Source organism: Vespula vulgaris, chromosome 1 (genome assembly GCF_905475345.1).
Source record: "Vespula vulgaris chromosome 1, iyVesVulg1.1, whole genome shotgun sequence".
Taxonomy (NCBI): Eukaryota; Metazoa; Arthropoda; class Insecta; order Hymenoptera; family Vespidae; genus Vespula; species Vespula vulgaris.
Window position 1 is genome coordinate 4,817,433 of NC_066586.1, and position 24,162 is coordinate 4,841,594.

The following is a 24,162-nucleotide window of genomic DNA, read 5'->3' on the forward strand; positions in this document are numbered from 1 at the left end:
TACACGACGCGTATGCTCTTTTTATTACGTGCCACGTAGATACACCAGCCGAGAGAGTAAAAAGAAAGAACGACTTACCCCTGTTGCTTTACGAGGTGTCGATACCGCGCCCCGTGTAAACCTACATATATAAAGGGCGTTTACTCTGTTAACGCGTGTGCGATGAGCACGCGCACGCCAACGTATAAGAGGAAGGACGAAAGACTTATCGTTCGCTTATTGCACCGACGAACTTTACGACGAGCCAAGGTGGAGGTTATAGGATATGTTCCTTTCTATCCTTACACATCCTTTTTTAGCTTGACTGCTAATACAGGAAGCGTTGTGCCGATCGAATCATCCTCTCGTTCTCTCTTTTATATTATTAATTTTTTCCTTCCTTGACTCATATTAACGTTCTCCGTTTTTCCGGTTTTTTCTTTATATTTTCTTTCCTTCCTTTTTTCTTTTCTTTTCTTTTCCTTTTTTTTCTTTTTTACATTTACGTCGCATCTCCAAGAGTCTTCGATCTTTCTAAACGCAACTAAATCGAAATATTTATGATTATTTGTATTTAAAAACAATCTTTTTTTTTTTCTTATTATTGTCGATTAGCTACGTATAATGCGATACTTTGTATCGATTAAAATTCTTTGTAGAGGTGAAAAGATAGTACTTGTCGTCTGATGAATACTTTAGCAATATTAGTTATTTACGTTGTGATTGATTCTAATCAGATAAATATATCTATCCATCTATATATAAAATAAGGTTATTTGAAATGTAATTTTGAAGGAAATCGTGAATGCCAATTTGTTTGAAAATTACTTTTCTACTATTTATGCTCTATATACTGTCGGAACAAGTATATGATAACTTCCAATTATTTAAGACTAGGTCTCGGTAAATGTACGCTTTATTTTATTTTCAAAGCTGCATTTTCTTACGAAGGAAATAATGTCAAATGGATGAAATACAGAATGTTCATTCGATTTCATTTATTAACCCGTAGCAATGACTCCACGTATTCGATAATTCAGCTCAAAACGTAGGCATTTAAATAGATAGAGGTACATACATGCACCGACAAGGGTAAATTTCCTCTCTCGGCTGTGTTATACCAGCAATACCGTCGAAAGGAGAAAGGAGAAATGAATTACGTTCGGCTTGCACGTGCTACTCCGTACGGCGAGATAGAGAGTTGGAGGAGGAAAGAACAGCAAGAACGGGGGACCGTGAGAAATTGGAGAGAGAGAGAGAGAGAGAGAGAGACAGAGAGAGGTCGTTGATCCTCGAGGAAGTCTTCGCGACCTTGCAACGAAAAGTGCTCGGCTATGCGGGGAAAGGACTATCGATTTGATTTCCTTGGATTAGCTGACGCGACTGTAATTTCGTTTCGAAACGAAATTCCACTTGAATTAAAATTCAAATTAAGCCAATATGCACCCTTCCTCTTTCTGCCCTTCTCGTTCTGTACCCTCTTGATTCTTCCATCGCTTTTCGTAATTTAATATATTTATCGAAACGACGAGGATTCGAACAAAGGGTCGCATTTTTTCTTTTTACTACGTAATGTTCGTGGTGGAAAAAGAAAATGAGGATGTTCGGATGGGAAGAAGAGGAGGAAGGAAGGGAAAAAGTAGGATGAAGAAAGGAAGGAAGGAAGGAAGGAAGGAAGGAAGGAAGGAAGGAAGGAAGGAAGGAAAGGAAGCGAAACGTTTTCTCAATATATAGGAGAATTCGAGTCCGCAATGCGGCTAACCGAGAAAGGAGTCGAACGATTACGGTCGCGCGATCGGTGCGCCATGTTTTTTAAAATGCAGCGAACCGTCACGCGAGATGCCACCCCGATGGTGCCGTCGGCCCTGCTACTTTTGCTTCTGCTGTTGCTAATGCTACTAGCGGTGATGGAAGAGGAGGAGGAGGAGGAGGAGGAGGAGAAGGAGAAACAGGAGGAGGGAGTTTATCGGATGTCCGCCGTTGAGGAGGACGACTTCGACGTCGACGTCGAGGATGGTTTCGACGGTGGCCGGTAGCCGCAGTGCTGGCGCAGCGCCCTGACCTCAAAATACCGCCATTGGATCGATAGAAAACTTCCTTCCTACCCTTCCTGTCGCGCGTACCTCGTGCGGACTTCAACGAACTTCCCGAAGAACACCTTTTTTACCCCTTAACACGTCCAATTTGTCGAAATTTCAAAAGATTCATTAATCGTAACGATTAAAACATAACGTTTTAATACCTATATGCGAATATAAATCGCGAAAGATCTAGGCAATTTATGTATAATTTTAAGGATTTAACGAAATATTTAAGAACGTTTTGAATTTATAGACCTTTCACTCGAATTTAAAAAATTTTGTTGTTCTTGTAACACCGTCTTTCTTTCTAAAAATTCTTATCTCGCTTTTTCTCTTTCTATTTCTATCTGTATTCTTCAGTGTACCGATAGAGAAGGGCCAAGCAAACGCAAGCTTGTACGAAATGGATTAAAATTCGATCTATTCCCGTTAATGTTCCAACATTACGAAAATTAGATTCGTTGACCTGCAAGAGGTAGGTACGTTTAACAATCTGCCATCTTACCGCGAACGTGCTTGAAACCGCATGCGACTCGAGAACTGAAGGCTATTTTGTCGAAGCGGTTTTAAAAGTCGCCTCGGAAATTATCCTGAATGTTCGTCGAGGTAGAAAGAGGAAGATGGAGGGTCGACGAAGAGAGGAAAGGGTAGAAACGAAGGGCAGGTCCGTACGGACCTTTCGTGTTCTCGCTTTTGGCATTTCGCACGAATTATAAACTCTCAACTCCCCTTTCCTTATCCTTCTCCGTTTTCATTAGGGACGGGTTTTCTAAGGTCAAACGTTAGAACGTAGGTAAAAAATAAGTTGCCATTTAAATGTAAGGAAGTGAACTACCGAACGAAAAATAAGTTCTCTTAAATTTATCTCTTTTCCTCCTTTTATATCTTTCTTTTTTTCATAATAAATTCGACTAAAAATTTACATACTTTTCGTTATACCTCGTAAGATGAATTGATAGCAGTTCACGTTATTTCAATATACGATTAAGGTAATCCAAGCAAGATTAACCGATTAGATCCTTTCGACGTCATTACATTCGCCTATTAACCTTGCCGCTTTCGTTCGGTAAACGTAACGGTGAACGAATATTAAGTCTCTTTCTATTCATAGAAAAAAGAATTCAAGGGAGAGAACGAAAAACAGGAAGATAGAGAGAGAGAGAGAGAGAATGAGGGAAACGTTAAGCCACTGCGCATTTCGGTTAATTTTTCTTTGCGATTAACTCGAATCGCACTCGAATAGATTTCACGCCCGATTTAATAAGGCTCGATCATGCACGATCGCATGATCGCAGGTGTATAAACGAGTTTTGTGAAATACGAAGCGTTTTATGTTGAAAAAGTATATATCCCAGTATCCAAGGTGCCCAAGAGCCGAGGAGAACTTTACAATCCTAATTAGTGGCACTTTGGTAAAGTCGTTAGCCGAAGTATTTTCGATAAGACAACGTAGAATCATAAGACATCGGAAAGACGATGAAACTTTCAAATAAAATCAAACGAGTTCTTGTATCTTTTTTCCAGGAATTATATTTGCACCGAGTGTATCCGATTGTTCGTCCATTCCGAGATCATTGCTTGCAATCGACGAATATGTTTTTTATTTCTTGTAACTTTATTCTTTTGATAATTATAACGAGCTGGAACGTCAAAAAAATTTTTCTCCTGACCGATCGAATATTCTAAACCAGTGATTCTCAAAGTACCTACGTGGAATCATCCGTGATACCAACAAAAAATTCATGGGTTGTGTGTGACAATACAAAAGCGATAGATCGAATTATTGGGACGTGCCAAATTTTATTTTATTCGTGTTAGAGATAAAAGATTGATTGATTCGACGATATCGCTTATAGCTTAATTATGTTTTATTCCAATAAAGCCTGAAATATCAAAATATCAAAACAAAATTTTCGTTTCGTTTAACATTTCTGAAATTAAATTTAACGAGGATCGAATACGAGGTGATCGTTCAAAAAATATGGACGGTTCACGATGAAAAAAGTTTGTTGGAATCATATCTTGACACCAAGCGATATACTATAAATGCGAGCAAAAGTCAAAAGAGGAAGATTTATTATTCGAACGTTTTTACGTTTCGTCAGTTTGCGAAACGTTAAAGCTATTAACAGATAATAATCTGGAAGAGTTGAAAACGTTTAACTGGAGAAAAAAAAACAGTAATTGTATATATATCATAAGGAATGTAAAAAAAAAAAAAACAAGGAAAGAAAGGAAGATATCTCGTTATTGTATATGTGATATAGACTATTCGTTTCAATCGGGATCCTTGAAAATATATGTGTATATTTGATAAAAAGTTAGATGTCTGTCTCTTTGAGACATCACGTAGGTTTATTCGTAATACGTTCTTGTAGAATGGAGGAACGAACTGGGTGGACGAACCGGAGGAAGAGAGTAGGTCGGTTTGGGTTAATGTCGTGTCGTCTAGGTCAAGGAATGGCCACTGGACTCGATCGGTCGTTTATCTCGACGCAGTCGTAACCTACTTGGAAACTACCGGTAATGTTAATCGTCATCCATAGATCGATTCAAACGTCTTCTCTTTACTTCAGTCGCGTAAAAAGTTGTTTCTTAAAGAGTACAAACGTTTCTTGGATTTTCAATTAACGGGAAGGAACTTCAATCGAGTTTATTTGTCGATTGAATTTTGTCGTTATTTATTCGCTTCCGTAATAATAATTGAAATTTAGTTTCTCTTTTTTTCTTTTTTTAATTTTATTTTCGTTAACGTTAATTCGAATATAAAGTGATCCCAAGATTCATATCACTCTCTGGTTACGCTGACTCTGCTTACATGGAAGGGAATGTAGATTGTAGAGACACTGTACGTTTGTTTACGATGAAAATAAACAGTAAAGAGAGACAGAGAGCGAGAGAAAGAGAAAGACACACATATACTTTATTAAACTCGAGCACACTAGACGCCATTTTGTCGGTAATTATATGCCTTGCACCTCGTGTTACTTTTATAATGCAGCTTAATTACTTCTAATTACGAATGAAGACTTCGGTATTACATCATGATGTACCGCCTATAATAAACTTGCGAATTTTAGACGAAGCTAGTTACGAGGAATGAATTTTTGTCTTGATTGATCGTCACTTAATCGTATTTAATTATTTTTACATCGTTTCAAGTTAACCCGTCAGGAAAGATATCGATTTTTTCTTTCGACGATACGCCTTTCATCGCGACGATCTTTTTTTTTTGTTTACAAAAAAGACGAATCTTTTTTCGATTGAATCGAAGAAATGAAAAATGTAAATATGTTAGAAGATCGATTTTATCGAGGGAATAGGAAAGAAGTATCGTAGAAACGAGTCAGACTGGTTCCATAAGTCGGGCGACGTTGTAGTTTCCCTTTTGTTTCGCTATATAACCGTGCATCGTTCATTCATCGAAGTCGTTATCTTCGAGCGGAACGCACCGTTTCGTTTTCATTCGCAGGGAAATGCGTTCAGCGAACTATTGGAATGTGTGTCAGGGTTCTCCGATCTAAGACTTGGAACATCGAATCACGTATTTACTTACTTATTTTACTATCTATCTTTTTCTTCCTCGTTCGTAACGCTCGAAAATTCATTTCGATAGTTTTATCTTCGTTTTATTTTCGTTAAGTTAATAAAGAACGAAAAGATTGTATTCAATCGTAAGATCGTATCGTATAGTAATTTGTGTATCTTAGATTTATCTTTTAATTACCATTAGCTTTTTAAACGCGGACAATTACGTTGCATATGCGGTATTCAGAAGCAACTGTATTATCGTTTCGTTTTATCCTAAGTGCATCGGAAAGCCCGTGAAAGGTAAGCTTGTAGCTAGAGCTAGCATGTTCGGAGAACGCGAACGGGTGCACGCTAACGTTAGCGATGCTTCGAAAATTCCAGGAATGAGAGTACCTTGTCCCTTACCAGAAACCTTTCTTCGCTTTCCAGGAAGTTAAACATCACGGGCTAAGGCTAACTTTCCCTCGACTTGCTTCGAAACTGTCATAGAATGTGCGATAGTATCTGAACGAAGAAGGAATAGAGGTGGAGTTAAGAAAGGGAGTAATAGTCACTTAAGTTGCTTTTTCTTCTTTTTTTTTTTTCTTTACGTTTAATCAGTCTTCATTTCAGAAAAAAAAGAAAAAAAAACCAAAAGCACGATCAATTAATCATATTGAAATTGCAAAAGTTAATTAAAATCTATCCTCAATCTTTTCCCCTAGCATCGGGAACTCTTACATCAAAATGACATTTCGCTTGAAAATATTATTCTTGATAGTTTGAAAATCTTACATTGAAAGTTGCATAATAATGCATCGTTGCGTATCGATTGACGTAATATAAATAAGAGAAGCATGGGAAATATCGAAAGTACTCGTAAATAATTAAGCGATAGCACCAGTCATTGGACATAGAATGAGTATTCCTAGAGTCTTAAAAGGGGACACGAGCAGAGTAACAAGTAATAAATTTATTATTTATTACTCTTCAACGTGTCCCCATCCGATTATTTCGTTTTTTCGTTTACATATGAGAGTGAACAAACGACACGCAGACTAGAAAGGAACATTAATTATAGCGCTCCTTGAAAGGCGAGATCGATCGTTTCTATCGAGTTTGTTGCTTGGTTAAGCCTTATTTTACTTTTCCGTGTAAAAAAAAAAAAGAAAAAAAAAGAAGAAAAAAGATTCTAATCCATTCTAACGGAGAATATCGTGAGGTAAGCGATCGTAAAACTGGTTATATAATTATCATCTTAATCTTTAGCTTTTACTGTAAGTGGATGAAGACCACCAGAAGCCGAAGTGAAATTATTTCGTTACGTCTTAACGCGTAGCTAGATAGATAGATCTCGTAATCCCTTTCGAGTGTTATCCGAACAGCTGCTGAGATCTTGCGACGTTAACTTAGCCAACATGTTCACGGTAGAACGGCGTGGAAATCGAAAGAAGAGAATTTCTGGATGATGCAGCCGATTTTACGATTTAGCAGCAGTAATGGATTTCGCGGTTGCATTAGAATGCTGGATCGTAGATCGAAGGAGCGTTAATGATCCGTATCTTGATACCGTTACCTCTTGCCCCGTTCCAAGCAATACGTTATTGAGATTTTTCACTTCCGCTTTGTTTCGCTACCGGCCAACGAAAGAGCACTTTCTTCTTCAAGAGAAGAATATCTGTTTTGTAGCTATAATAAGGAATTTCGAAGCTTTCTAATTTTTTCTTTTCTTTATTTATTTATTTTTTTTTACTTTGTTCTTGCGTTCAAGAAAACGATCAAATTATTGTCATCGTTAGAATACGTTGATTAAAAATATAAATTGTTCCTTTCGAAAATGAAAGCTCTGTGAAAATTCCATCAAAAAAGCAAATATTTCGAATAAGGACTAATTGCCGACGTGGCTTCTTCGATTCGATTAGGAGACGTTCGCGTTTAATCGATGTATTTATCGTTCATCCTCTTTGCTAAATCCACTAACGACTCATTAAAGAAGCAACGTTCGCTCGACAAAGCCAAACGGATGCTGAGGAATAAAGGGAAGAAAAATAAAGAGAGAGAGAGAGAGAGAGAAAAGGAGAGTAACGAAGAGTATTGTAAATAATGGGATTATCCTGGTGGTAATTACGGTGCTGGAAACGACCTTCGTTTCTCGTGATTCGCACGAGCGAAAGAGCGAAAGAGAGAAAGAGAAAGGAAAGATAGAGAAACGCTGAGGAAGAGAATGAGAATAAAAGGAAAACGAGGAAAGAGAAGTGCGAGTGACGATCGTCTATCTTTCTCATTCTTCTTCATAACTACAACTATAATAGGAAAAGCTGAGAGTAACCTGTGTGTCTTCGTCTAACGATTAATTATTGATAATTATCTTTTTATCTCTTACTCTCTTTCTTTCTGTCTTTGTTGTTTCTCTAGAGTGTAACGGTAATCTTGTACACTGTAATCTTCTTTCGTGTGTATTGTTCGCACGTTTGTATCTCTCATTGTCGTTTGCCAACTCACTTTTGATCTCTCTCTCTCTCTCTCTCTCTCTCTCTCTGTCTGTCTGTCTCTGTCTCTGTTTCTCATCCAGCCCTTACTAAAGATGGCATTTTTGCTTTCGTTCTGCCAGCGGTAATTTTCTTCTAATTATCTTTAAGTACGTTTGCCGTAAAACCTGATTTGTTCTCGCTACGACAAAGTTAAACCAATGCGAAAAGCGCGCATCTTAGAAAACATTTAATCACTTTCGTAGACGAGATCTCCCCTGCTTTTTTTTTCCCCTGTATCGTGAAAAAGGATTTCGTCTGCGTTCTTGTCAGCGATAGAAAGTTTCATATATCAAGTTCAAGCTAACGTCTTGGCTGAAGTCGTAAGCGCGCTTGATATACGAGCTCAGTATCTTCTCGAGCTTCCGGTTGATTTTTATTTCTGTGAATTCCGTGATTAAACTTGTTAATCTTTCAGCGATTAGAATGGAATTTCTCGAATAATTCTACATTAGCGTGTATTATTTGCGTTCAAATGATAAAAAGTATCTAATATGTAAATTATAATAAGATTATTATTATTATTTGAGATAAAATAATAATGTTTACATGATTTCTTGTTTGTTTACCTGTCATAAAAATAATCGTTTTCATCAATTAAAACACGTATTTTTGATATATATGGTTGAAGATAAGTATAATCGTAACGGTTGAAACGTTCACGAAAAATCAGAAAGCGTTGCCGACATATCGGGACTCTACGTAAAGGAAATTCTTCCTTCTCTCTTGACGCGAACGAAAAAAATTTCGTTTCTTTTACTATCTCTTTGAGGTTTAGTACAAACCCAGCTGATTGTCAATATAATATATTTGCAGATACTTCACGGAAATGGGTTTGGTCGAACGAGAAGCCAACATGCAAGATCTCAACGTGTCAAGACCCGGAAGATCGAGGGATCTTTTTGGCGTACAACTCGAGGTAATTTATTTCATGACCTTTCTAAATAATTCATTAGATTATTTGGAAAACGTTTCAGATAAATAAAAGTAGATGATCAATCACGATGTTCTCAAGTTCTTTAGTCGAAAGAAAAAACATATAATATAAATTTACTCGGTGGATTCGTTTTTTGAAAGACAAAGTTTATGTTACTTTTAGAAAATAAACGGTCAACAGAGAGATAGATGGATAGATATAGGATAAAACCTGAGTCGAGTTAGGACCTTGAACGCGAACGCGATAATCGATCGGAGACATCGACGACGAAGGAAACAATGCGAACGTGCCGAGTATACTTGTCGAGGGGCAAGAATAAATCCGATGGTAGCTGCTTGCGACTTCGGCTCGATTCCAATGCTCGACTTTTGCCAAGAATTGTGTGTGACGTTGAACAAGTAGTGAGAGGTCCGAGTCATAAAACCGGTGTCGGTTCTGGTACAACGAGCAGCCACCTGAAACCGAAACGACGGCGAGAGGAAAGTCTGTTTCTTTCCTACTCTCTTTCTCTCTTTCTCTCTCTTTCTCTTTCTGTTTCTCTCTCTTTTCATCTCTCTATCTATTCATATATCCATCTCTTACTCGATCTCTGTCTTTCTCTTTTTCTCGTGATCTCTTTCCTTCTTATTCTGCGTTGGCACGTAGAATCCGTTTTACCGGTCCGTCTCGTTAAGCTTCCTTCCTTTCATCTCTTTACTTTTCTCGCACTGCTCGTAAATTATAAACGAGATGGATACTATCATCCCGATACTTTTTATTTCTTCGCTACTGCTACCGTAAAATCCGTCTATACGTATTAATGTTGCTTTATTTAAATTTTATTTTGATTGATCTTTCTCCTTTGTTACGCAAGTTATTATTTCTTAACTGTTTTTCTTTCCTTTTCCTTTTCTTTTTATACAAACGTTGAGTAAGTAGATACGATCTACGTCAACGTAAAATACTTCGATCGAAGAAAAGAGTATCCTGCGATGATACAATTTGATACTGTTCGAAGATATCAATTATTGAAAATAATTTGATTGCAATGACGATGAAAAATGAAACACGTATTTTTACGATTGCAAAATATTAATGATATTTATGCGAGCTAATTAGTCGACAGATAAGTGCGAAAATGGTGATTCATACTCACAGTAGATCTTATGTACATATGCGTGTTAGACAGGCATGATTATTAAATTCAAACGTTATACGAGTCGGTAGAAGGCGAATAAATTTTCCTCTCCTCGGAAAAATCTAGTCAGGTCGTTATACTCGTTTGGCGAGCGCGATCAGTGTACTTACGTATTCTCGGTTGCTTGCGAAACGTTCTTTTACGTCAGACCGCCTTCTTCTACCATTGGAGACGAGAAGAAGTTGACGAAGAATCCAAGTGTCCACCACCTGGAATGAAGAAAATACCGTGGATGAGTTTTGCAATGAAATTTTTCAATTGAGAAACGTAAAAGTCTCATTCGATTTCAAAGATCGATTTGATTCGAAGTTTACTATAAATGGCGATTTCGATCATTAAATTGCTTGATCGAAGTAGCAAAGTGTTTGATGTTTCAAATCGACATATTCCATCCATAACGTTTTGACGTAATCGAATCAAGTCAAGAGATAGTACTCGACGAGTCATCTTTAGAGGAAAGTTTAATACTACCTGCGGGCGTAAATATATTTATGTATATGTATATGCATATGTCCAAGCTGTAGGATGCAGCATGCATCTTGCGTAAGATCTCGTGTTTCTCTCGAATAGAGGAGGGAAAAGAGAGAAAAGGGAAGAGGGTAAACGATAGTCAGACGTACGCGAGTATGTTGCCCGGTATAATGATACATATGCTTTTAAAGGGCAACGATGGGAGAAGAAGTAGTTGACGAGTAAGTAAAATCTTTCTATTACGTTTTCTCCTTGCAGAAAATATATACACTTGTATGAATAACGAGAAAAAATAGAGAGAGAGAGAGAGAGAGAGAGAGAGAGAGAGAGAGAGAGAGAGAGAGAGAGAGAGAGAGAGAAAGGAAAAAGAAAGAGAGATAAAAAAAAAGAGAGAGAGTCGGTAAAATTAGAAGTAGAAGTAGTAATCAAAAGTCCGTGTAACTTGTTGCGAAGAACAAGTAGTTTGTGGCAAAACGTCACACAGTATGGGAGTCATTATAAAAATGAAGAAACCACCGAAAATCCTTGAAAAAAGCATACACCGATTGTTGACTTCTTGAAAGATATATAAGGATAGTGGAAGGAGCTGCGAAATAGCATGTAATAAATGCAAGGAAAAAAAAATCGAAAGCGCGAGTTATATCGTAAGATTTGTTCGAACCGTGACATCTCCTGGGAGATGTCCAAATGATAATTATCTTAGTTGTGGCTCACGAGGAAGTGGTATTACTAGACGAAAAAGAGAGAATAAAGAAAGAGAAAGATAGATACATAGATAGATAGATAGATAGAGAGAGAGAGAGAGAGAGAGAGAGGGAAAGAGAAATAGAGAAATGTTACAACATAATTTGAAGACTTTGTAATCAGCATCCCTATCACGATGATCTCTAATAAGCGGAGGCTCGCTCAACGTGGATATTACTCAAAGAAACGTTTCGACAGACGATGATAAGCTGTACAATTTGTATTTCTTCCTTTTGTATAAATTATCGCGTTCAACGTCCACCTACGTATCTAGCCACGCAAACGCGTTCATTGTGTATGATCTTATTCTTTTCTTCATTATCATATCGTATATTGTATTCGACTGGATCTTTGAACGATCGACCTTCTATTGTTAATTAAATTGTAACTTTATCATTTTCCTTCATCGACATTATATCATGTATTTTAATTCGTGTCCTCCCTCTGGATAAACGTTTTTACAAATGAAATTCTATTTTGATGTTACGTTAACGTAATAAAATATTTATGCTTATTTTATGAATATATGCATATATATGTAATAACGATAAACATTCCGTCCGCGAGGCAAATCTTCGAGTAAACGAAGCAAAGATTCTTTTAAACGATAACTAAAGAAGCAACGATGTGGCTTATCCTTATGCAATAACACGGAGGCACATTGAGCTCGCTCATCGTCCTGTCCCGAGAGTTAATTACGAATTTTCGCTTTCTTACCTTCCTGAGAGCGAACGAGACTCGTAAGTTCGTGAGAGATCGGTATCAAAGATCGCCTCTAACAAAACGGATAAGCCATAGTGACTCAGAAACGACGCGTAATCGAATTGTGTAATCGTTACTTCTTCTACCATAGAAAACTAGAATGGTAACGTTGTTCTATTTCAAAGGAGTAAGGTGAAATGGAAATGCGATACGAATAATGTAATGTTCCTGATAGTTACCTTCATTTGTTCACTCCTTTACGAGTTTCGAGACCCGATCGTGTAAATGTGTAAGTACGTGTCTGAGTATATTGCGTCTGAGTATCGATCGACGATAACTTTCGTACATTTCGCTAAATTACCTGCATCATTGGAACATTGGAAATTCACAGAGGTTGCGTGAACGTAATCGAAGTATACCTTCGAGATTCAAAGGGAAGGTGAAGTTGCTCTTAACCGCTTTCCTCAAATTCCGCTTCAACGATCTTTCTCTTACTTAGCCTCTTACCAAACCTCAGAGTACCAAACAAAACTTTGGAGTATCCAAAATTCCTTTCGGTACTTCTCTTTTGTGTCATTATGGTATTCGATCGGACAATCACGAACGTTAAGATTTTTCCAGAGTGATAAATTTCACACACACAAACTATCTTTATTTTTGTTCCTTTAATAATCGGTTTTTATACTAGGTATTATTATCTTGAAAATTATAAAAATAATTTATATGACTTAGCGTTGAAAAATTTACATAATTTCGTAATAATAAACCATGCACAACGTAGAATGTTCGGTGCTTTCAGCCAATTAAAGAGCACATTCGCATGCGCGAATCTTCCAAGAACTCGATGGGCTTACGTCGCGGATACGAGGGTTTATCTTGGAATATATCTATGCAGGAACCTTCCGTTACGTATACATACGTACATTCATATGGAGATACACGTACTATGTATGGGTTATTGCATGTTCAAGTATTATATGCAGGAGCAGTTCTGTTCTCTGAAAGGGAGTAGAACAGGAACGTTATCATTCTGGCAAACAGGAGAATGTTATTTTCCACGCATACTTTAAATCGTTACTTTAATCCGTTCTTTAATCTTCTTTTACGACTTTTGCTCTGATATTAAATAAAAATCCAAATAATAATAATAATAATAATAATAATAATCGTTTGTGGGAATAAAAAATTTTATTTGATCGAAAAAAAAGATTTTTGTTTCACTGAAGATTATGATTTTATCGATACATGATATTTTATCGACGGAGTAATATTTCCCAAACGTTGGTAACAACGATTTCTATTGATTTTAAGCTTAGCTTTAGTCGATAAAACAGAAATAGACATAGCCGATAGGTAGCAATAGCTAATATCAAAGCGAATCGAAAAGTACCCCTTTTAAAGCGAATTATCCTTCGATACGTTTTTATGAATCGATCCATTTGCGACTTTATCTAATGTCAATAATTTGAAAATTATTTTTAAAAATGCATGAAAAATTCTATTCGTTCATTTTTTACATTTACATTTTTTATATTATCTTCTTTGATGTTGTATTATAGGTGACGTCATTACTCTTGGAGGCAGAACGTAGAAAGCTTGCAGTGTTACAAAGAGAATTGCAAGTTGCTCTTGCGGAAGGCGGTAGTGTAAAAGTTAAGGAAAAGCAGAGGCAGGAGTTACTACACGCTATTTCGTAAGTGGTTCAATTTACTTTTCAAATGGGAGAAGATTAATGTATTCCATTATATCGATTAGATTTAAGAAAATATTCAAGATTAATGAACTAATTAATAATAACGTTCAATTAAGTATTCGCGCAAGAAGAGATTTTAAAGTTCTTTCAGAAAAGTTAAGAAACTTTTACATTTATACGTCTACGAAAGATAAATCGAAGTAACGAATTCATTGAAAAACCCTGCGAAGTTTTTAGAGGCACGAAGAGAGAAAGAAAGAAAGAGAGAAAGAGAGAAAGAATAGAAAGTCTTTTGCGAACATTATATTTTTACGAGGCGACGTTAGGTCATCCGTGAACTTTTACCTTCTCAGATTTGCTTTCTATTCCAATGGGAGCAAGAATTAACTCGTTGAAGATTTATTATTCTTCCATTCTTTCTTTCTCTCTCTCCTTTTCTCTCTCTCTCTTTCTGTCTCTCTCTCTTTTTCTTATATAGAAAAGAAGATATAAAATCTGATCGTACTAGTGAGGATATTAAATAAAGCTTCGTACATTTTTGAAAGTCGCAACGTTTTCTTTCCCGTAATTATGTTAGATTAAACGAAAGGAGTCGCTCTCTTGGTATAATGCGAAGGAATAAGGGAATATTTATTTTAGAAAAGTTATCAGGAAATTTGCTCGAAAAAAGAGATTTTTCTCAGATTTACGACAAAGAATACGACGAGATATGTACCTTAGAGATAGAGCCGCTTACACTGTCCCGCATTGAAAGGAACAAGTTGTCGGTGGCTCGTGAAAAAGTGTAGGTCAGCATGATCTGAAATTCCCTTCAACCTCTTTACTGTATCTCTTTCCTCTCTCTCTCTCTCTCTCTCTCTCTCTCTCTCTCTCTCTCTCTCTCTCCCTTCCCCTCTCCTTTTCACATCCCTCTTTCCTTCGTCTTTTTCGTCTTTAGTTTGTACTTCAGCAATGTTGTTTGCACAACTCCTCTTACATGCTTAGCGTGTTCTGTGAGTTCTTTGCAGATGGCGGGACTACTTGGGCGGTGTCGGGGTTCTTTGATTCTATGACAGTAAGAAATTCATGAGACCGCCTTCTAACTGTACTACCTTTGAAGTTTCTACAATTTTTCCACGTTAACTTGGAGATCGAATCAGTCTACTTTAACGAGACTCTGTACGTCGTTACCGTCAGAAAATTCATTTCTACCACTCATCTTATCATGCTCGAAAAAGTTTCTTCTTTTATTTAATACTTCGATAATCTTCTATTTTATTTTTTGAAGCATAAGCATCGATATCAGACAGATGAAAATTTATGGAAAGTCGGTTGGACAAAATATAGTGTAATGTTTTAGGATGGAATATTGGCTGATAATTGATTGACTTATACTACTGAATGATGATAGAAAATTGTTTAGGAAAATAGTCATGTACTTATGTACGCTGATATATATATATATATATATATATATATATATATATATATAAAGATTTTATTGGATTGGAAATATTCATAATCATACTCGTGCTCAAGAATCTCGACCAATAAAAACGAAACAGATCTATGAGAATTCTTTACTGTCAGCAGTTAAAAATATCCTATTTATTTCTACCTTTATTACAAAAAAAAAGAAAAGAAAAAAAAATTGAAATCGTCAATATCTACTCTAATATTTTATCGTAACGAGTATATAATCCTGGCGGAGATTAAAAAATAACCACGCTTAGTAAATGGCCGAAGGCTCAAACACGTTCGTTCGATATTAACTAGGAAACATTGCAAAGTTTTTCGTTATATCGGTTAATGAACATTTTACGATAAACTTTTGCATATTTATCAGATCGTTGTATAGGAAATGGATTATATTTAAAATATAAACATATTAGTCAACGAGACATTTATCTTAATATCATATTAAGTCTCTTGTGATTTTAATCGATCGAACGATATAACATGCAATTACGATGATATGCCATAAAAGAATTGATTCTCTCTTTTTCTTTTCTCTCTCTCTCTCTTTCTTTTTTCTCTCTTTTGCATACACATCATGAATTTATAAGATTGTTTGCCCACTAGTAATTGCTGAAGTTCCGGTGCGGTGCTCGTCTATCTGGAACTTTTTCAATTCCTAAGTCAGTAGTAAGGAAACCGCTCGGAAAATGTGCCAGTGGACCGTAGGTGTGCCATCTTCTGCTCGTTATTTGGCCTTCAGGTCGTTTCCCGTTCTTCGAATCCAAGAAAGATCGGAGTCTGTAGGGGTGGCGGTTAAGTCGACGCTGGTATTCCCTCACCATCCCCCAACGAATCTGTGCTCGTTCGAGCGCGAAAACTTTCAAGAGAAAATATTTCCCAACGCACGTATACCATCCCTTTCGAAACCCGTAATTTCTCCCCTTCTGCTTGCATCCTCATCGAGCATAATCTATTTTCCCTCTTTGTAAAAGAAAAAAGAGGGGAATAATTCTATAACCTTTCAATGATAAAGATAAAATCCTTTCCGAGAAAAAATATTTTGTATTTTCGAAATGTTTACCTAGGAAGCAAACGAACGTAGAACGGAGAAAATTTTACAATCTCGTACGTTTTATCATGGAAACGACGTAGATGGGAAGGCCATCTGAGTTTAATCTTTAATCTATATCTGTCTGCTCCATAGGAAGATCCAAGGACAGCACGAGCAGCTCGATAAGGAGTACAGAATACACGCAGCTGGGGTACTTCTCTGCAACTCGAGAGGCTCCGGGAAGGTAAGTGAAGCCTCATCGTCGATCCCTCTTTCTTTCCTTACTTTCCTTATTTTCTTTGGATTCATTCTACGAAGATAAATTACCTCTTCTCTATATCGTGATAGTCAGCCTCTATTATTTGTTATTCATGAAAATCTCGCTATGCATGGTGAACTTCCACTATTGGTAATATTACCTTTATGTTCAATCGACGAGAATATTTATATATAGTATATATATATATATATATATATATATATATATGCATTCGTGAAACTTTTGAGAATCCGCATGAATCCTGATATATGAAACTATGTTATGTTCGTTTATATTTTAGCACGAAACCGATGTATGTAAGTAATTGATAGCCATGTTTTGGTTTCGTTCGTAAAATTCTTCCCCTATCTTCCAAACACTCTATTTTTACTTTGCACGACCTACCTAGCCTTTCTTTAAGCTTTTAGTAAGCTTTAATTCTTAAAATTATTAGCAGACATAATGCACTATTGTCATAATAGCTTTTTCTTTCGGCTTAGAGCAAGCGTACAGCCTCGCTCTCTCCATTAGGTAAATCTACCGTAATGGTAAAACGTTGAAACGTAAAAGATGTAAAAAAAGAAAGAAAGAAAAAAGAACTATACGTAAAAAGCAAAATTTTTAATGATCACGATTGTATCGTTTGTATATAAATCTTACGATTAGAAGTCTCCTTTGAATACCATTTTTATTTCCTTTCCTTTATTCTTTTATATTCTTTCTTTCTATTTATCTCTATTTATTATTATTATTATTATTATCGTAAATTCATTAACAGTCGCAATGAAAAGAATATGATATATTTTCAATTTTTCAATTTTCAATTGAGAATCAAAAAACCTGAAAGATTACGTAAAAACGTAATAATGATGTCCATGTAAAACGACATTAGAAAAAATGTAATGCAAACAATTCATGTTCTCATCTTTGCGTAACAATATACATCCTTAAAGCTCTTTGCATTGAGTATATTTATTTATTTATTTTTTTTCAGTAACATTAAATATTGAAAGAACTTGCTAAAGGGCCTTGACTGAATATTTGTTTCGCAGTACGAGCATTGGTCATTGTTCGCTGCTTTGTTAATCTTCTTTTTAATTACAAGACAAGTTTTATTATTCTTGTGCTTTTCAATAAAAATCTCTTTATTTGACAACGTTCGAATATAAAGGAATCGATCGGATTTCGTCTTAACGAAAAAAGAAAAATCTGATTCTTATCTCGAATTAATTATTATCAATGAAAAAATGTATCGATAATTTTTCCAACGTTTAATTTATTAAATTCTTTTAATATTTTTTAACAATGTAACGAGCTATCGTCGATACACACACACACACACACACACACATACATACACACATATATATATATATAAAAGAGTAGATAGGTATCTCTGTATGTATCTCATATATCACATATCGAGGTGCTGCGTTTTTTAATTAGCCGTACCTATTTTCCGATAAGAGAAAATATTTTTCTTTCCTTTTTCTTTTCTTTCTTTCTTTCTTTTTTTTCACCTTTTTTTTTAATAAAGAAAAAGAAATCGTTATCCAGTGGACGTACGATGGAGAGCACTCGATAGAGTTTCTACGTACATGCTAGGCTTTCTTTATAAGTGGACAGTGATCGATGTTTCTGAGGTTGCGAAAATAATGTAATGGGATCGAGAAAAAAAAGAAAAAAGAAAAAAAAAATAAAGAAGGAAGAACAAAAAGAAGAAACGAACTGGAGCTTGGTTATATGTTGAAAACGAGACAGATTCATCGTTTTTATATTCTCTCTCTCCCTGTTTCTCTCTCTCTCTCTCTCTCTCGTTCCCTTTCTCGTAGTCTGAACGTAATAGATTCAATTTCTTCTCTTTTCTATGGAGAAAAGGTCAGAACTTCTTCGCCATTTTCAGTAAATGAAAGTTCAGTTGGATTATCGTACGCCGTCAATGAAGGGAGTAACGTTTCGAGAACTAGAAGCAATCGAAAGACGGTGACTCTATCTCGTGCTTAGAATCTTCAAATCAAGTAAAAGGTAAAAGTAAGAGAGGGGGGAAGAGAGAAGAGAGATAGAGATAGAGATAGAGATAGAGAAAGAGAGAGAAAAAGAAAAAGAGAGAAAGAGAGAGAGAGAGAGAGAGAGAGAGAATATGAAGCTTTCGGCAAGGGCGACGAAGTCAAAAGCGTCGGCAGAACCATCGGATTATCGAATGAGAAAGGAGAACGACAGAGAGAGTGTGAAAGAGAGAGAGAGAGAGAGAGAGAGAGAGAGAGAGAGAGAGAGAGAGAGAGAGAGTAAAAGAGTGAGTACTATCCTATCAATAAACTGAAGCTCGGGAGTACCAGAGATATGGAAGAGATCGAAGAGTCGACGGTGCGAGAAGTGTATAATAGCAGATGAAGAAAAAAAAGATAGATGGATGGATAGACAGAGAGTAAGACAAAGAAGAAAAACAAAAGGATTGCTTTGCTGATACAGCCGGCGTAGAAATGGATCGAACAGACGATCAAACTAAATAACGACGCAACCTAGCTATCCTCTTTCATCCTTCCCCTTATTGCCAACTTACTTTTCTCTCTAGCTTTATCCGTTCTCCCTCTTTTTTTTTCCTTTTTCTCTCACTTTCTCTCTTTTTCTCTTTCACTCCCTCTCTCTCTATCTATCTCTCTCTATCTCTCTTTCTATCTTTCTCTCTCTCTTTCGATTCTCTTCACGTTCAGGCTACGAGCTTGAGATGCATTAGTGGTGTCCAATTACAGACTTCTCCGCTCCGCCCAGGGTCAGGAACATTATTCCGACGTGCCGTTAGAAAATGGTAGCAGAGACAAAAGTTCTCTCTATTGTTAAGAGTAAGAAGGAAAGAGAGAAAGAGAGAGAGAGAGAGAGAGAGGGATTGAGGGGGAGGGAGAGAATGAAACGCTTCTTCGTCCTCGACGCCATGCAATGAAGGCGAGCGCGTAATAAGGAGATTCAATTATGAAAGAAGAAGTAGGATCGACGGGAGATATCTTTGAGAGATGAAAAACTTTGGGATGAAGTTTTACGCGATGGAGAATGGATATTTGTTGACCGTTGACCTTTACCCTCCAAACTTTCTTTTCTTTTCATCGACAGTATTATACGCGTTACTCTCGTGAAATTAATTATTGGTTATGCTAACTCGTCGAACGAGCAATGGTAATAGTAGTTGTTGCGTTCAACCTATTTTGTAACTATGTTATACAAAAAAATATATGCGATAATATTAACGATGTACGTAACAACGTTAAGCCGAGATGATTTCTAACTCTGGCACTCAGCAGATTTCATATGTCATCGTTAAAATCGAATGGGCTTTCATCATTTTTGACAATGATAACGATCATTCCTGACTTTCCCCTTTCGTTATAGACAGACGAATATATATATATTCTTTTTTTTTTTATTAAACTCCACAATTTATTACCTGCTCTGGATCATATGTCGCTTTATATATAGCTCTATCCAAGCTAACTATGTCGATCGTTTAATTTTCTCAATTGCTTATGCGATATCGTAAAATTAACGTAGTGGTTTACTATTATGCATATGATTGAATGAAATTTAAGCATTTCAGAGATTTTCGCCAACGATACGCCCTCGTTTAAATCGTTCGCATTCGAACGGCAATAGGGAACTTGGCCAAATTGTTCCATTTCCCTTCTTTCGATCGTCTTCCCACTTCTATTCGCATACGTACACACTATTTCTACCAACGAGTGCTCTTTATTTTCATCGATCGATATCGAGTCACCCTTTAAACTCTCGAAGGACGTCAGTCTAAATCAACGAGAGAGAAAAAGAGAAAGAGAGAGAAAGAGAGAGAGAGAAAGAGAGAAAACGTGTATGCATGTATACTTGCATATGTGTGCGTACGTATATACGCTTATATGTAACTCCAGCGATCAAGCCAGAATACGAGAGAAAAATAATGAACGTGAAATATCAAGGCAACGACCTTTATCGTGCTCGATCATTGTCGAGCCGTAAATCAGACCACGAGGAAAATGACAGTTCGTTGAATAACCCGATAAAACGTTTTTCGTTGTCCATTTCCGCTAAACGTACGCACTTTCTGCATATTTCATTTAATTAGGAATCGATTCAGATAGGTGAGAAAATATAATTTAACGGTGGAAAACACGTGAGTGCTCTAGCTCGTGTAGAATCTTACATGGGATAATTGAAAGTGAATGGTTTGGAAGAAGTAACAGCTTTATCGCGACATCATTTTCCGCCTTTTCTCGAAGAAGCTTGTCGATCGGGAAAGGGTTGAGTTCGAGAAAATGGCGAAAAGAGAGGGTGAGAGAATAATTCGGAAACTCCGATAGCAACGTACTCTTATCGAAAGCCTCGGGTTGCCAAGATTATCGGAACTTTACGAATTATTCGATACTTGCGAGTCGTCTCGCTGTCTTTCTGTCTTTGTCTCTTTCTCTTTCTCTTTCTCTTTCTCTTTTCTCGATATTCGAATTGTTACCAGACCCGATGAACCGTTTATTCTATATTATATCTGTTTTCACGTTGAAACTTTCAAACCGTGTTTTATTTTACGGAATATCGTTTTATGTTGTTATGTTGTTTCATTGTTAAAGTGGGAAAGAATATATTTCACACGTTGTGAATCTAAATGACCTCTTAAAAGTGGAAAGTATTTTTAATTAAAATTCAGCGTTATATATATTACATATCGCGTAAGATTAATGAATATGCGAAATAAAGGCATTGTTCTGCCCGCGACTAAAAGAAATTCCACATTTTTCCGTCGATGTTTTTTCTCTTCTCTTTTCCTCCTTTTCTTCTTTTTTCTTTTTCTTTCTGTTTCTTTCTTTCTTTTTTTTTTTTTCCAGCATCGCTACAACATCTCCATTTTGGCACTCTCACCAAACGAGTTTCGTATCTTCTCGTTATATTTTTGATGCAAAACATCGATGGCGAAAAACACGTTCCGCCTTTTATCACGAGACATTAACGAATAACAGCTGCTTAAGAATTTTTTTTTTTAATTTCCTTGGATAAATATGTTCAAAGGCGAACGATATAAAAACTTTAAAAAAAAAAAACAGGAAATAGCCTCCAGGAGAAACCGAAAAGTGTCCATGATGAGTCGCGTTAAAAAATTAATGATTCATTAGAATCATTGAAGGAACTATCAAATTGATTTATTTGATTTTATCGTGACTTTTATATATCTTAATTAATTCTTTGAAATGCTGACTTTTAATAAGTAACATGACTTGTGATAGAGTATGTAATAAAAACATTCGGATTTATATTCGCGAATTGTTATATACCGAGTAAACGTAAAAAAACGTAAAAAATAATCCAATGTCGTAGCAGAGGGTTAAACTTTAATCTTTAGTTATCGCACGCGACCAAACATCTTTGAGGTAATTTAGAAGAGCCTTTGAGGCGTAACACGATCGTTGCTTGGATATTAAGCTAATGACATAGAGTACGGAGCTAGTCTGCTTATCAGCGAAATGATTTATCATAGCTATCTCGCGTACGGCAGTTTGCACTCCTTGCATTGGGAGGAAGAGAGGGTTGGATAACTAGCTGCAAAGGGGAAAGTAGCGAGTTTCTCAAATTATAACAACCGAATTTGGAATTATCATACTTCGTTTTGCAATTTCTTATTCTCTTGCACCTAGAATTAATCTTTTTAATCGATTCGAGCAAAGATCATCCGAGATCTTTCGACTTTTGTTTTATTATTAATTAATAATCTTGTATTGAACACAAATGAGATATGTTGTATTTGTATATTTATTCCAATTCAATATCAATAATAATAAATATACAAAAGAATTGATTTTCTGCAATCGAAGAAAATGTAATACTCGATACCTTTTCCATGATTTTTCTATACCGAAGGATTCAGAAACATGAAGACTTCGCGTTTGTTTTTCTGAATGTAAATAAAAGAATGAGAGAAAAAGCAGAAAAAAAAACTAGAAGCAAAAGCGTAGTATGGTCTGATGGATAGTTATGAATCGAGAGAAACGATAAAGTAAGGAAAAGTAGTCACGATATGCGACCATCGTTATCGGCCAGTTCTCTTATCGAGAGGAGTTTCACGAGGAAGACAAAGACAAAGAGCAAAGATAGAGAAAAAGAGTTATTCTTTTCGTTTCTGTTTTCTTTTTTTTGCATTCTTCTTTTTTCTTTTTATTTTTCTTTTTTTTCTGGTCATTGATGGAGCAGCCGTAATTGCATAGACTCGGTTCATACGCTTTGCTCAGAGTTTATGGGTCGAGATACCGTATATTGGATTCGAAGTATGGTGAAAGGGGAGGTAAAGGGGAGGATAGATACGCGGTTCGACGTATAGAAAGCCGCAGGATACGCATCGGCGTTGATCGAACTTGTTCGTTATCGTTCGAGCCCATCATCGGCTTCGAATCGTGTGCCGTCACGTTGGTATTATGGAATAATTTTCCAAATTATATGAATCGATCCTACGGTGATCTCCGTTAGACAGGTTCAACGTCATTAGTATTTTGCTTTGGATTTTGGATTACAAGATTATAAGGTACATCAATGTTCCTTGGTAAAATCATTGTTAATTGTTATACTTATGTAGCTGCATTACCTATTATAAAATAACTGGCTCTGGTGCCTGTAGATCGTAATGCTTTTGATAGATTGTAATTTTAAGCGACTGTATCGTAGCGATATGATAACGATTAACCGCGCGAAAGGAAGAAAGGTAATCGATGTAAACAAAAATCTGTGCGCATTGAGCGAAAGGAATTTCAATTTCCCGATAAACCAATAAACTGTTGAAGAGGCTTTATATTCGGCTCCCAGTATCGAGCGTGCACTTCGAAATGCTTCGAGCCATTGGTACGCATACGTAAAGAGAAATATACGTAACTATACGTATTTAGCTTCATGTGCATATCTACATATACTCACATACGAACATCATGGGGACAAACGACGTATAGGTACCTGCATGTGCTGTGAGTTTGTAGGTACATACCTACAACGTAGCTCGCAAAGCGATTTGCATTATTCCGAATTACAATCCCACTTCGGTAGTATGCTTCTACCCATATTATAAACACAAATTCTAGCATAAAATGCCGTTGTTATCGTGACTGTACGATCTAGGAGACATTACGCGATGAAACTCACTACCGCTGTCGCCACCGTTTACCACGTGGTAGCATCGTTAACTCAAAATTAATATTTTAAACGTGTCGGGTATTAACCACCCCCAACGTGTTCCCTTCCTTTTAAATTCGTTCCTACCAGGTGAATCGAGGAAAAATTCGTTGATGGCAACTGTCGTTATTACGATAATGATATCCTCGTGAGAATTCCTACTCGTTGATGGTATCTTTTTCGTTATTTCGAATGGTATATAGACATATGGGTGAGAATTCGTCCAAGTTTTTTGTAATCATTGATACAACACTATGGTGGTGTCTTAAATTTAAAACGAGTATCTAAGACCAAACTAACCATAAGTATATTTGATTCGACCACGAGATAATTGAAGTTTACTAAGCGATCTATTATACATACATTAATGAAATTAGACATTTTAGTTGGTAGGTACTACAAAGGGTAGAG

General features: G+C 36.3%; 2 long non-coding RNA genes across 2 annotated transcripts in view; one reads left to right on the plus strand and one right to left on the minus strand.

Moving 5' to 3' along the window:
• LOC127071590 (uncharacterized) overlaps nucleotides 1-10,043 on the plus strand; it is a 31,658-nt gene extending 21,615 nt beyond the window's left edge. The window contains exons 2-3 of the long non-coding RNA XR_007785151.1: nucleotides 8,915-9,017; nucleotides 9,198-10,043. This is a non-coding gene — a long non-coding RNA (uncharacterized LOC127071590). The remainder of the gene's footprint in view (nucleotides 1-8,914; nucleotides 9,018-9,197) is intronic.
• A 284-nt stretch (nucleotides 10,044-10,327) lies between these two features.
• LOC127071582 (uncharacterized) overlaps nucleotides 10,328-24,162 on the minus strand; it is a 101,237-nt gene continuing 87,402 nt past the window's right edge. Inside the window, exon 3 of the long non-coding RNA XR_007785137.1 lies at nucleotides 10,328-10,421. This is a non-coding gene — a long non-coding RNA (uncharacterized LOC127071582). The remainder of the gene's footprint in view (nucleotides 10,422-24,162) is intronic.